Here is an 8,980-nt window from a genome sequence, read left to right on the forward strand (position 1 = left end):
CCAAATCTACTAATTTGAAGGGGTGTCCACATACTTTTGTATATATAGTGTATGTCCATATTCCTTCCAAATGCTAAAATCCAGTACGCCTACATGTTGAAATCAGGTGTGAACCAGAACTGTCAATTATTTATTTATCTAGAACAGAAATAGCAACACTCTTCAATGTAGGTTGACGATTAATCCTATTTTTTGGGATGAACTTATCAAAAGAGGTTTTATATATGTTCAGATGTTTTCAGATTTTCACAGAACTCCATGCCACATAGCTGTGACTTTCCAAATGAAATATCAGCTGCAATTATTTTCCAGCGAGGGCCTCTCAGGTGAAAGAGGAGTAGATCCTGTCTCTCTCTATCCTCAAAAGCCAATTAACCCACTGACAAATTGTGAGACATATTTTCCACTATACAAAACTGAACAAGTAGCCTATACAATACACTGCAATATACAGTATATCTGAAACATTAAAGCCACATAAGACATTTTGGTCTGTCTGACTCTAACGTTTACAAAGCTCTAAAGGAGCATAAACACATTCCACGAAAAAACTTCAGTGTGTTTGAACTAGAGCCCTATACTACGAATCAGGTTTGAGGAGTTAGCAAGGTCACTTTGGTTATCCTGAATGAAGTGTTTGAGCTGCGGGTTGAGGTCCAATAAAATCAGATTCCCTCCCTCATCTGAGGAAGACGACTGAGTAAATAGTTTATTAATCAAAGGTTTTTTTGTGTGTTAAAAAATAGGAATGTTCAAATACCAGTCACATTACACATGTAGTAATGACATAATGCATTTGAAATTTAACATACTGTAAAACTTGTGTGAGACTTAATACAATTATTTTCATAGGAGTGGGAAAAATATTGATGTTTCAGCATTGTCTCAATTAAGAGTTCGGCGTTCGACTAGCCACGTGGAACATGCACACGCAGTTACAAACCTGCTAAAGTTAGCAGCGGGCGGACGAGCAATATCCACCATCGTAGTATGGATAAAGCCTGTGCTGGAGTGTGAAACTAACTGAGGCTGGCGAGCTTTAGAAAACCCTGAGTAGATCTAACTTGCATTGTAGCATACCTCTGTGTAGGTTTTCTCACCAACTTGTTGTAACTAACCTGATTCATCTTATCAACCAGCTAATTATTAGAATCAGGCTAATAGCCTAACCACCGATCAACCAACATTATGGACTAAACGTTAAAATCCTGTTGCTGCAGGATTATTTTGCTGTGACAATATAGGTCAAATTAAGAGCCTACATCTGTATGACACATTATGGGTGAAATATTTTAATACACACACAGAGACACAAAAGGATTATGATATCTTCCACCCAGCTCTTACTCTTGACCAGGGTTGCAGGGTAGTCACTAGGAGGCATTCCTCATTGTGGTGCAGTACGGGACATGTAATGGTGCCTTTCTACTGCAGGGCCATGCCGTGACGGAATGTGAATATCACGGTTCCTATTTCATTTCCATTTGCCCATGGCCAACTTGATTCCTGGAACCAAACAGGATATTCAGCCTTGTTTGATATCTGGTACTGACCTTGAACCAAGTAGGCCGGTGGGTGGGGTTACAAATCTCCCGGATGATGTCACAGTGTCGCGTACGTTGTTAACACTCATGCATGAGTATAAGAGAAGGTAAATCTGACAACGAACGGTACAGCCACAGATATAACTTGGTACATGTAGCCAGGTGGTAAAAGCACATAGCTGTATTAATGTATATCCAGTAGATGGCACTGTCCCTTTAAGAGAATAGTAAATAATTTGTGCAAGGTGTTATGGGATTGTGCCTGCGCAGTGTGTAAGAGTGGGAGAAAGCAATTATAGTGGAGAGCTGTTATAATCCATCGTGGGTCCAACTTTACTTTAGATGGATTATCACATAAAGTTAGTAACATTATTTGAAGCTGCTGTTTGGGATGAGATGGGATCACCTGGTGTCCCAGGTCTGAATTAACCCCTGATTAGAAGGAGAGGATGAAAAACAGAGGTGTTTCGGCCCTCCAGGACCGGAATTGAAGAACCCTACGTTAGGGTATAGATTGCAGAGCTAAATAGGAAACATGATGAAGAAATGGCAACTATTTCCACTCTGGGTCTACAAGGTCATATGTGTACAGTGCCTTGCAAAAGTATTCATCCACTTGGCGTTTTTTTTCCTATTTTGTTGCATTACAACCTGTAATTTAAATAGATTTTTATTTGGATTTCATGTAATGGACATACACAAAATAGTCCAAAATGGTGAAGTAAAATGAAAAATAAATAACGGAAAAGTGGTGCGTGCATATGTATTCACCCCCTTTGCTATGAAGTCCCTAAATAAGTTCTGGTGCAACCAATTACCTTCAGAAGTCACATAATTAGTTAAATAAAGTCCACCTGTGTGCAATCTAAGTGTCACATGATCTGTCACATGATCTCAGTATATATACACCTGTTCTGAAAGACCCAGAGTCTGCAACACCACTAAGCAAGGGGCACCACCAAGCAAGCGGCACCATGAAGACCAAGGAGCTCTCCAAACAGGTCAGGGACACAATTGTGGAGAAGTACAGATCAGGGTTGGGTTCTAAAAAAATATCTGAAACTTTGAAAATCCCATGGAGCACCATTAAATCCATTATAAAAAAATGGAAAGAATATGGCACCACAACAAACCTGCCAAGAGAGGGCCGCCCACCAAAACTCATGGACCAGGCAAGGAGGGCATTAATCAGAGAGGCAACAAAGAGACCAAATATAACCCTGAAGGAGCTGCAAAGCTCCACAGCGGAGATTGGAGTATTTGTCCGTAGGACCACTTTAAGCCGTACAATCCACAGAGCTGGGCATTACTGAAGAGTGGCCAGAAAAAAGCCATTGCTTAAAGAAAAAAATAAGCAAATACGTTTGGTGTTCGCCAAAAGGCATGTGGGAGACTCCCCAAACATATGGAAGAAGGTACTTTGGTCAGATGAGACAGAAATTGAGCTTTTTGGTCATCAACGAAAACGCTATGTCTGGCGCAAACCCAACACCTCTCATCACCCCAAGAACACCATCCCCACAGTGAAGCATGGTGGTGGCAGCATCATGCTGTTGGGATGTTTTTCATCGGCAGGGACTGGGAAACTGCTCAGAATTGAAGGAATGATGTATGGCGCTAAATACAGGGAAATTCTTGAGGGAAACCTGTTTCAGTCTTCCAGAGATTTGAGACTGGGACGGAGGTTCACCTTCCAGCAGGACAATGACCCTAAGCATACTGCTAAAGCAACACTTGAGTGGTTTAAGAGGAAACATTTAAATGTCTTGGAATGGCCTAGTCAAAGCCCAGACCTCAATCCAATTGAGAATCTGTGGTATGACTTAAAGATTGCTGTACACCAGCGGAACCCATCCAACTTGAAGGAGCTCGAGCAGTTTTGGCTTGAAGAATGGGCAAAAATCCCATTGGCTAGATTTGCCAAACTTATAGAGACATACCCCAAGAGACTTGCAGCTGTAATTGCTGCAAAAGGTGGCTCTACATAGTATTGACCTTAGGGGGGTGAATAGTTATGTACGCTCAAGTTTTCTGTTTTTGTTTCACAGTAAAAATGTTTTTGCATTTTCAAAGTGGTAGGCATGTTGTGTAAATCAAATGATACAAACCCACCAAAAAATACAATTTAATTCCAGGTTGTAAGGCAACAAAATAGGAAAAATGCCAAGGGGGGTGAATACTTTCGCAAGACACTGTATGTACCTAGATTTCCGGTCAGTTGACGAGTTCATTGAGGAGGTTGAAATTGTAATTCGAGCCAGAGATCAGAGTACTGATGAAATTATATATTTCATAATGTCTCTGTTGAGGGGGTCAGCCTTAGAGGAAGTGCATTTACGCATGGGTGGGGAGTCAAAGCAGCCCAGTGACCTGTTCTCGTATCTAAGGGGGCTAATATAGAGAAGCGTAGTGCATCTCAGCTGTTACACACCTTCTATGGCCTCCATCAGGGAGAGGGAGAGGATTTTTGTGATTACTCACATGCACTCTCACAGACGCCATTCCCGAGGATAAAGTTGATAAAACTGTCAGAAACCAGTTCATTGAGGGCGTCATAGATCCTGCTCTCAAGAGAGAGCTGCGGAAGTTAGTCAGGAAGAGGCCTCAGTCTACTCTGTTTGATGTACGTGAGGAAGACATCGCCTGCTCACTGGAGGACCAGCCCTGTAACACTAAAGTTGTCAAGAGCAGGAAAGTGCTGTGTGACAAGACAGGGAGGGATTCTCAGTGTGCTGACATTGAAACCAGCTGTCTCTTTGGAAGATGTTCTTAAAGTGGTGGCCGAGCATTGTAACGTCATTGGGGAGCTAACAAAAGCGGTCCGGGGTCTTGCTCTGAACAAGGAGAAGAATGGTAATGACACAGGTGGGACACCTAGAGCCAAACTGAAGTTTACTGATGACGGTCAGCCATTTTACTTCAAGTGTAAAGGGGTGGGACACATTGCTAAGCAGTGCACAATGAAGAGCATGTCGGTAAACAAGTCCACTATCAAACCAGCTGCTGGTGTGCAGGAAAACTATCTCCCTCGGTTGCCAAGAGCCGGACAATTCTGGGAAAATCTGTTGGCTTACCCGGCAGTACTTGTAGTTGTGACAGGTGTCTTGAGCGTGCAGTTGGCAAATGTCCAGTTATAGATCTAAAGATTGAGGGGTGGGGGGTTGCTGCAAATTGTTTGCTAAAAGTCCCTGATATAATTTGGGATGCTTTTAATGCGTACATTGGGGGAATGATAATCTCATACTCTACAAAAGTTAGAAATTAAAATTGAAGAAAATAAATCACAATAAAAAAAAATTACATTAAGAATCTTTACAAGATGAAGAAGAAAATAAAATGTTTGAACTTAAGCAGGAATATGATCTTTTATTTTTGAAGAGAGCCAACAACTACAACTTAAACCCAAATAAAGCATACTACTTAATGGCAGATAAACCTGGTAAACATCTCACAGCCCTCACAAAACGAATACATGCCAAACCAGCTATGATTTTAAAAGATAAAGATACAAATGTGTTAATTTGAAACAACAATGTGATTCATGACAATTTCAAAAGCTTCTATGAAAATCTATATAAATCTGAAATAAACAACAGTTGGACTGATCCTACAGCCTTCTTAGACTCAACAATCCTGAAGCAATTATCACCAGACAAAAATAATCACTAAAAACAGAGATCACCTAAAAATAAATATTAGACACTGTTAAAACATTCACACGGAGAAAAGAACCAGGAATGGACGTCTTTCCCTTAGAATTATATTCAACATTTTGGGACAAAGTAGTGCCCCTATTTACACAAATGACAACATGTATCAAACAGTTATTTCCGTTATATTAAAAACAGAAACATCTGGAGTGTCCCCTGCTGATTACAGACCCATAAGTTTAATAAATTGTGACAATAAAATAATAATAAAGCTCATAAGCAATAGAATGGCAAAAGTCTTACCGGACTTGATACATATCATACAAACAGGGTTTATTAAAAATAGACACTTACAAACAAATACAAGAACATGTTTAAGTTTAATGCAATACGCAAAAAAAACAAGATATAGATTCATCAATAATGGCTATTGATTCCGAAAAAACGCTTTTGACCGGCTTGAATGTATAGAAGTTCAAAAGTTATGAGCGGGGTTAGAAAGTTGGCTGTCATAAGTATTACAATGAAAGTGTACTTTTAATCCGTTTGTCTGCATATTTCAAGACATGGCATATGAGGGTGCATTGAGATACCCGATGGGTTGGACGATACTTTTCTCATTAATCATCTTGAAAAAACGTATACTTAAAAACTGGAAATCAATCAATCCTTTATCATTAACACAATGGAAAGGTCAAATTATTTATTATCTAAATGTTGAAAGTGCGTGGGCGACGGAGAGAAACAAAATGGTGCAGTTTGACGCCATGTGGCAGAGAGTGATGCGGGCGCTGGTGATGGGGGTGTGAGCAGGTGGGATTTGGTAGTCAACTGGGTTCTGGTTGTTTTTAATTGTGTGTTCTAGGGAGCTGAGTTTTATTGCATATTCTTTTTTTGTTTAAAGTAATGTCTTCTGGTGATATTATTCCATAGAGGATCTCAAAATGACCTTTCCAAATGTTGCCATTTTGAATGGCTAGGTTATTCTTCTGTTTTCCATTTAGACCATTCCATTTCTTCCAGAACTGGTTTCCATCATTGGAATATTCAATCTCTTTCAGAGTGTTCTCAAAATGCTTCAGTTTCTTCCATCTTAGGTTTTGTTTATATTCTTTCAATGTGTCAAAATATTGTTGCTGAATGTCTCTATCCTGTGGTTGGTGACATTTTCTATTTGTAAAGATCTACATTTTTAGCCTTATGTGATTACATTCACTATCAAACCATTTCTCTTTTTGAGGTTTCAAATTAGAACAGTTTTTTTATTTTGCATACATTTTCTTTTGTGGCTGCTTTATGATAGATCTCATTTCATTTATTCACAGCCAACTTTATGTCAAGTAGGTTTGGGCTGAATATACTTGAAAGAAAGTCATTGATACAGGTTGTAAGTTCTGGGAAGTGAAATGCTGTGCTGAAGTATGTTGCGTTGTCAGGAGCCCATCTGTACATTTTATTTAGATTAATCAGTGTACAGGGCTCTGTTTGTGGGGTCTTTGGGTGGAGAAGTCTTTTCAAAAAGACAATCTGGCAGTGGTCAGACAATGGTGTCAGTGGTCGGACAGTGAATGCACTAATGGAGGAGGAGTCCAAGTCTGAGAGTGCATAATCAACAACACTGGTCCCAAGAGCTGAGCAGTAGGTGAACCTGCCCAAAGAATCCCCTCTAATCCTGCCATTAAGAAAATACAGGCCTAAGGCTCGACAGCGATGCACCAACTCCTTTCCATTTTTGTTCACTACCTGGTCAGGGCTATTTCATGTCTATTAGGGTCTACACATTCAGGTTCAGAACCTGCATTAAAATCCCCACACAAAAGCACATTTCCCTCAGCTTGAAACTGGTTGGTCTCTCTTTGGAGATTATCATTAAACTGATCATCATAGCTAATTTTCCCCCAACATCGGACACCCTATAACTTCGGACACTCTCTAGCGGTTGGAGGACTAAATCACCTCGAGCTCAACATTTAGATGGACTGGAAACTGTACGTTTTGTGACTAACGACACCCTTCTAGCTAGCTGACCACCGATTTTCAGTGCAATTTATGTAAGTTAAGTTAGGTTTTGAAAGTTTTCAAAAAAGTTATATATGTACACATTTTGTGGGACACACTGCATATTGTAAAACACGTCTACCAGCAGGCTCCGGGGACCAAGGAGCACATCACAGTGCTGGCCTGCTTCAACGCAGCTGGGGAGGACGTCCCCCCCGTTTATCATCTACCCCAAGTGTTTCCCCAGTGGCCACTACACACTGGGAGGCCCCCCCCCCCAAGCCTTGTATTGACGGTCAAGCAGTGGCTACATTGACGGGGACCTGTTCAAATCAAATCAAATCAAATTTTATTGGCCATTACAGTGAAATGCTTACTTACAGCCCTTAACCAACAGTGCATTTATTTTTTATAAAAAATTAAATAAACAACAACAAAAAAGAGCAGAAGTAAAATAAAATAACAGTAGGAAGGCTATATATACAGTGGGGTACCGGTGCAGAGTCAATGTGTGGGGGCACCGGCTAGTTGAGGTAGTTGAAGTAATATGTACATGTGGGTAGAGTTAAAGTGACTATGCATAAATAATTAACAGAGTAGCAGCAGCATAAAAAGATGGGGTGGGGGGTGGGGTGGGGGGGCAGTGCAAATAGTCCGGGTAGCCATGATTAGCTGTTCAGGAGTCTTATGGCTTGGGGGTAGAAGCTGTTGAGAAGTCTTTTGGACCTAGACTTGGCACTCCGGTACCGCTTGCCGTGCGGTATCAGAGAGAACAGTCTATGACTAGGGTGGCTGGAGTCTTTGACAATTTTGAGGGCCTTCCTCTGACACCGCCTGGTATAGAGGTCCTGGATGGCAGGAAGCTTGGCCCCAGTGATGTACTGGGCCGTACGCACTACCCTCTGTAGTGCCTTGCGGTCGGAGGCCAAGCAGTTGCCATACCAGGCGGTGATGCAACCAGTCAGGATGCTCTCGATGGTGCAGCTGTAGAATTGGTTTTAGCACTTCATTAAGCATGCAGTGAAAGAGCGCCCTCTCCTTCTCCTCTTCGATGGGCACAAGAGCCACAAGGACCCGGAGGTGCTCGCGGCGGCACTAAGGGAAGGGGTTATACTTCTTTGTCTTCCACCACACTGCACCCATGTCCTGCAGCCGCTGGACGTGGCATACTTTGGCCCTTTAAAGGCTGAGTTCTCCAAGGTAGCTGGAGACCTTAGCCATTTTGACCACTCCTACATGGTAAACAAATCAGAATTTGCCAGAGTATTCCGCTACCCGTACCAGCGATGCAAGGACATGCGCTATGTGGTGGAAGGGTTTAAGAAGTGTGGCCTCTTCCCTTTTGACCCTTCAGCCATTGAAGGGTCCCGTTTAATGCCGTCTCGGTCCCTACCGGGTCCCACCACTGCCTCTCCTGGAACCAGCAGCACTGTGCCGTCCATCAGTACCTCCTCCCCAGTGACCACAGGAGGACCCTCAGCCCCTGCTCCAGTCCCATCCCCTGCTCCAGTCCCAGCCCTAGCTCTAGAAGAGCACCCCCTAATAGAGGGGGAGCTGATAGCGAAGGACCTGGGGCACATCCTTACTGTCCTGAAGTATCGGCTGGACCGATACAGAAGACTCCCTGTGGTCGCCACATGCCTCACCGGGGAGGAATACATGCGCCATTGGCAGGAGAGGGGTGAGAAGGAGAGGGCTGAGGCAGAGGAGAAAGAGTGTCGGGCAGCCCTCAGAACACAGAGGACACAGGAGAGGGCTGCCATGGATGAGACCATTGACGCCATCGCC

Source organism: Coregonus clupeaformis, chromosome 12 (assembly GCF_020615455.1).
Source record: "Coregonus clupeaformis isolate EN_2021a chromosome 12, ASM2061545v1, whole genome shotgun sequence".
In the NCBI taxonomy this organism is placed as follows: domain Eukaryota; kingdom Metazoa; phylum Chordata; class Actinopteri; order Salmoniformes; family Salmonidae; genus Coregonus; species Coregonus clupeaformis.